Source organism: Limulus polyphemus, unplaced genomic scaffold, assembly GCF_000517525.1.
Source record: "Limulus polyphemus unplaced genomic scaffold, Limulus_polyphemus-2.1.2 Scaffold1026, whole genome shotgun sequence".
NCBI lineage: Eukaryota > Metazoa > Arthropoda > Merostomata > Xiphosura > Limulidae > Limulus > Limulus polyphemus.
The window spans coordinates 299,728-306,044 of record NW_013666636.1 but is presented as its reverse complement, the minus strand read 5'-3'; the positions used below and the strand labels follow the sequence as shown (position 1 = coordinate 306,044).

At 32.9% G+C, this 6,317-nt stretch overlaps 1 protein-coding gene across 7 annotated transcripts in view; it reads left to right on the top strand.

Annotated features, from left to right (window-relative positions):
• LOC106461761 (E3 ubiquitin-protein ligase MARCH8-like) overlaps positions 1-6,317 on the top strand; it is a 48,186-nt gene that overhangs the window by 29,852 nt on the left and 12,017 nt on the right. Inside the window, exon 1 of one of the 7 annotated variants that reach the window (XM_022388799.1) lies at positions 3,425-3,508. The exons of 5 other annotated variants lie outside the window; for them this stretch is intronic. The gene's annotated coding sequence lies outside the window, so the exon portion shown is untranslated. Of the gene's footprint in view, positions 1-3,424; positions 3,509-3,538; positions 3,669-6,317 lie in introns of those variants that run through there. One more of the 7 variants, XM_022388800.1, reaches the window with a different exon arrangement.

Sequence of the window (6,317 nt, the reverse complement as noted above, 5' to 3'; positions counted from 1 at the left end):
AAGTTGGTTACATATTAAAAAAAAAAAAAAAAAACTAAGCTAAATCGCATTTACTATACTTGAAACTTACTTATAAAAATGAACGTTAAGTTTCAATTTTTTTAAACTGGAAAATGAAATTATAAAATCATAACTTATCTTAGTAATGAATTAGAAGTATATATGTGATTTTTTTTTTCACGTGCCATTATATTACATTATTCTAACTTTTAACAGCTCCCAGGTGGCTCAGCAGTAAGTCTGAGGGCTTGTAGCGCTAAAAACTAGGTTTCTATAATAAATTTATAATCGCAATGGGCAGAGCACTGTGTAGCTTTGCACTTAACAATAAGCACTTTTAATAATTCCAGTTTCTCATACGGCTCAATGTCCACGTTAACACAGGAATTACAAATGCAGTTTTACGAAGGAAAAAAAAAGACAAAGTATAATTTTTATATAAGTTAACAAGCAATGCGCATTTAATAAATGTACTGATAATGAGAAGTTAATGCAACTAGCGAACTGATGACCAGTTATGAGATTAAGGATCCAGTGCGCACACAAGAATGTTCACACTCATTATTTGCTGTGGTTGTTTCTTTGTTCTTGCGATGAAATCTATTTCATTTTCTTAAATATATTTGTTAAAGACTAAACATAACTATCGTGACCACAATGTCGCCAGTATTATATATTCGCAAAACTAAGATTAGAAACCGCCAACCTATAACGAAAAATTGTTTAAAATACAACAAGTTTTATTTCAATGTAGTATTGGGATGATGCAAAGAATATGGGTTTTTTTTGCCAAATTTTACAGAGACAAAGCAAAACATTCCTCAAAGGATAAACGGTATCCTGGTGGGTCATCGGTAAGTTTATCTACTTAAAATGCTAAAACCTGAGATTCGATTCCCCACGGTAGACAGAGCGCAGATAGCCCATTGTGTAGTTTTGCGCTAAAAAGAAAAAAACAAAACAAAACAAGAATACTAAGCTGATCAACATTACTACAATTTTTTTATTGGGCACGATATAATGTAGAGCAGCATAGATTACTTTATTGTTTATTGAGAGTACAGTAACGTAGTTTAACTGGGAATGGTATGATGTAGAGCAGCATAGATTACTTTATTGTTTATTGAGAGTACAGTAACGTAGTTTAACTGGGAATGGTATGATGTAGAGCAGCATAGATTACTTTATTGTTTATTGAGAGTACAGTAACGTTGTTTAACTTGGAATGGTATGATGTAGAGCAGCATAGATTACTTTATTGTTTATTGAGAGTACAGTAACGTAGTTTAACTGGGAATGGTATGATGTAGAGCAGCATAGATTACTTTATTGTTTATTGAGAGTACAGTAACGTTGTTTAACTGGGAATGGTATGATGTAGAGCAGCATAGATTACTTTATTGTTTATTGAGAATACAGTAACGTTGTTTAACTGGGAATGGTATGATGTAGAGCAGCATAGGTTACTTTATTGTTTATTGAGAGTACAGTAACGTTGTTTAACTGGGAATGGTATGATGTAGAGCAGCGTATAAACGTAGTGTTCATTGAGCATGGTATAATTTAGTGCAGCTTCGATTGTGTATTATTTGTTGGACACAGTACAATGTAAGGTAGCATTAATACTGTGTTTATGGGTAGCGGGATATTGTAAGACAGCGTAGCTTGTGTATTACGTATTGGTCACGGTAAAATGTAGGAGAACGTAACTGTGTATTGTTTATAGGGAGGGTAGAATATAAAACAGTCAAGATTATGCACATTTACTGGACACGGTATAATGAAGAGTAGCTTAGGTTCTATGCATTGTTTATTGGGCAAGGTATAATATAATGCTTCATAGTTTACATGCATTTTGTATTGGAAACGGTTTAGAGCTGCGCAGGTTTTGTATTGTTTATTGTACACGGTATAATCTATTACAACGTAGATTGTGCGTATCTATTGGAAATAGTATATTGTAAGAAAGTATTGATTGTGTATTGTTTATTGAAATATAATTATGTTGAGCAGTATAGTTTATGTGCATTGTCTATTGGGAAATGTGCAGAGCAGTGTAGGTTGTGCTTTATTTAATGGGAAATTTATACAATAGAGCAGTGTAGGTTGTGCTTTGTTTAATGAGAAATTTATACTATAGAGCAGTGTAGGTTGTGCTTTGTTTAATGAGAAATTTATACTATAGAGCAGTATAGGTTGTGCTTTGTTTAATGGGAAATTTATACTATAGAGCAGTGTAGGTTGCGCTTTGTTTAATGGGAAATTTATACTATAGAGCAGTGTAGGTTGCGCTTTGTTTAATGGGAAATTTTATATAGTAGAGTATTGTAGGTTGTGCATTATGTATTGTTCAAATAATTATTTCAACAGTTGCTCTGAACTGTATTAATTAAAAGCAGAAATAATCATTATTTTTGCCAAGAAGGACGTTTTTGATCAAAGACGCACGCATGCGCACACACGTTGTATAGTATTTTGGGATTGTGAATGCCGCAATCACGTGCTAATGTTAGTTCGCATATATGTAAATATGCATTATTGTTTGTAGCTTGGGGTAGCTTCAGCCACAGCAAGTCACCTTACAGCTGCTCCGGTTGAAGTCCATGCAATGTTTATTTATTGTGAATACCGTATACAATGAACTTTGTGTGAACATTTGTAATTAATTTTAGGTAGATAATTGTATAGTTAGTTAATTTAAGTACGATAAAATAAATGGTATCTTCAAACGCTCAACATATAGTGGAAGCGGACGCAGTAAGAAAACAATAAATAAATTGTTTAAGTTTTTACAAAATCTATAACGAAGAACAGTTACATTATCCTTAGTTAAATGTAAACTTTGAACGATGATTCTACTATTCTACATGTGTTGTAAACTTGATTTGGGCTTAAGTTAGGTGAACTTGGGCTTCGTAAAAAATATGAAGGACACACAAAGATCAAGTCATTCCATGAAGTATGCTATGTATTAACGAATGCGCGAAGCTTTAATTGTTTTTTTGGTATATATTAACCATATGTGTAGATATACATTATAAGTTCGTATACTTGTGTTATAATTGATTAGCTGATGTTATATTAGGTTTAATGTCGATACAGATCATATTGGTTTATATATAGTTTACTTTGGCTGCCATGGAAATAGATCGATTTTTTTCAATCTTAATCTCTTTAATTTTTCCTAAATGTAAACGTATGACATTCTGATAATTTAGTTAATCTGCTTGTAACTTACACCTGCTAATATAATACGTCACATCTGAAATCGAGTTTGGAATTTATAACTTTAATCTACAACTTTTAATACAATGGAAGCGAAAATTATCCATGTTGCTACAACTTACTGTTAAATGGTTGATTGAATGTGTCAGATTCGAAACTAAAGTTACAACACTATGGCTTTATCGTAAGGGCTACTCGCTATCGATCGAACGAAACCAATATGGCTGCCATAATCTGTTGTAGAAGAAAACTGTTTAGTGCTTTTCATGTTGGGCCTGATTAGGTAAGATATGATTTTCAAATAAGGTGGAAACCATATTAATTTGGACGTGTTTTCTATTCTTAGTCGTTGTGCGTATTGACTTTTACTTATAAATGTTTTAAAGAAAATAAAAAACATTGAGTTACTCGGATCTTGAGCTTATCTACTGGTGTCAACAAAGGTAATAAATCTTGGTTTACTATGTATATGATACTTCTATAATGTAAGATTGTGAGTGTTAGGACGAGGAATGTAGTTTTGTAAGTCACTTGTGAAAGCTGAATTTATAGGGCTGTGATTATACTTTTTTCAAGTTTCTGATTTTAACGAGAATTGCATTAATTTCTCTCTTTCACGTGTTTTATAATATATAATTCTACGTTCTCAGTATAGGTTGTGAGGATTTATTAATTTGCCTGAGAAAGATGTATATATGAAATATCAACGAACAATATGTTTGTATAACTATAACTTAATTTCCAGGCATGACATACATGTAGCCTTATGACCGTCAGTAGCTATCATATTCGTTTAAAGTATTTTAGAAAGGTTGGCAAGGTCTGAACACTCCAATAATGCTAGTCTATAAATAGTACTTACAAAAAAACTCATCAATAAACTGAGCCTTTTAACTGCTTTTTATTTGTATTTTTTTAACCTCTTTCAAACAAAAAGCAAATTATTACGTGAATTATATATAACTTGTACGTAGGTTTTTTTTTACAACATCCCTCTAGAGTAATTACTGTTGATCCGTTGGTATTTTTAAAAACGGGCAACCGAAACCGCCATATGTAAAACACGTTCTTTTTGCTCTTTTTATATGTGAGTTTTAACTATAATTATAAAATCTAACTTGTTCTAAAACAGTAAACCAGTATTTGGTGAAAACCTTTTTTATTTCTGACCACTTTACTTTGCAAAGGACGTCATTATCGAATTATTTGACAAGAGCGTCAGAAAAAACGTTGCGTGGGGTAAAACCTCTCTATGGGATGTAATTGACTGGATGTAACACTTTTCTAAAAATAAATAGACTACGACAATGAAAACGTTGAGGCTTTCTATTAAACTAATAAAAATACATTAGATGAAACTGAATTCGTAAGGAGAAAGTAAATCACAACTTTTAAGTTTGAATCTTTTGAAATAGTTATAAAAAAGGGCTCTTTTTCTTTAAATACACTAGCCCAAAGGCAATTTTTACTAGGTTATTTAATCGTGAATGAACATGTAGGTGATCTGATGTATTGTGCAGAGGTTAATAACACTTTGTGTCAGAACGAGGTTCAGTGTTTTGTGCTACCCTTGAAACGACTTCATCATCGACCGTGCTCACTTTGGTGGCCACTGTTGCCATACGCCACAAACTAATTTCCATTGTAACAAACTTTTGCGAAGAGCTGCGAGGCCAACCTTAAACCATAGACTTGTATAAACTTCCCATAGACACTTTTGTGTGTGGACGTCGACTTCTAATGCACCAAAGTCTATTGGAAATGCATCGGTGTACTTGACAAGTAAGGGAATGGTCGAATGTGATTACAGTGACTCCAGTTTTGTTTGGCAGTCATTTTCATTAAACAGCCATTTGTATAGGGATGTAGTTGAAAGCTTGTTAACGTGTTGTTTTGTTTTTTTTCAACTTCGAATTTTTGTTTTTGTTATTATCTTTTGAACATTACCAATGACCTTTTTGTGTCGGAGGATTTACTTCATAACTACAGCAACGTTGTAGGCGAATATGTTGTTTTGGATTGGATTGAAGTGTGGTTTCATATTCCACTGTTGTTCCAAACGCTCTGCTTTACCACTTCCTTGAAAAACATTGAAATAGTTCTTATTCAACATGTTGTGTCTTTTGGCTCTGTATCGTTTATGGTTGGTCCTGTGGTAGAGCTCTGTATTTCGAAACTGGCGGGTCAAGTTCAAATCCATACGACACAACAAAATATTCTCCTTACTTGAAGCTGTGAGTGACAGTTAATCCCCTAGCATGTATAGTGGGCGGTAGGGTGCTGTTGACTGGCTGCCTTCCACCTGGCCAGTATTTGTCATAAATATAAATATACAAGTAATCCCATTATATGAACCTCTCTTTTTGGGACGGCTGTGTCTTCCATCCCCAAGTACCGCTGGTAACACTACACCGTTGAATAGTTGATGCTTCTTCATGACTCCAATATGTAAGTGCTAAACATTTCTCCCTTGGTGCCATTACTCGCTTCTATGGCAACATCTCATTGCATTGGCATTTATAAATTGTTCAAATTAAGTGCAGTTACCCTCTGGACTGATTGTATAACTCAATAGGTGTGTAAAATAATACGTTATCAAAATGTTTATCGTGCTTGAACTATACTTATTTGCATAAGTAGCTAAGTTTAAAAAAATGTATGAATAAAATAAATCTTTTATGCTCCAACACCGAAATCCAGAGTTATACAACAGGACCAACCTGCACCCTTTCTTTTAAATAAATACTTGTTTGTTTGTTTTTTCTCTCGCACATTTTGTATCAAAATCAAGTTAACGAAAATATCGTGCAACTATTTATTATTGTAATAAATTAATCACGTGTGTGTGTGTGTGTGTGTGTATGCATGTATTGTTACGGATTAGAATTTCAAATGGTATGAAATTCAGTTAACTGATAATTTAAATTTAGTAGTTAAATTGTACTTTGGGTTTAGCAGGTAAGTAAAAGCCGATATATAGTCAGTTTATATTTTTCAACAAGATTGATACACAGTTTTCTTTTTTTTAACCCAAATACGTTTTAATATACCCACAACAGTACAATTGACAATAACAATTATTACAAATACTT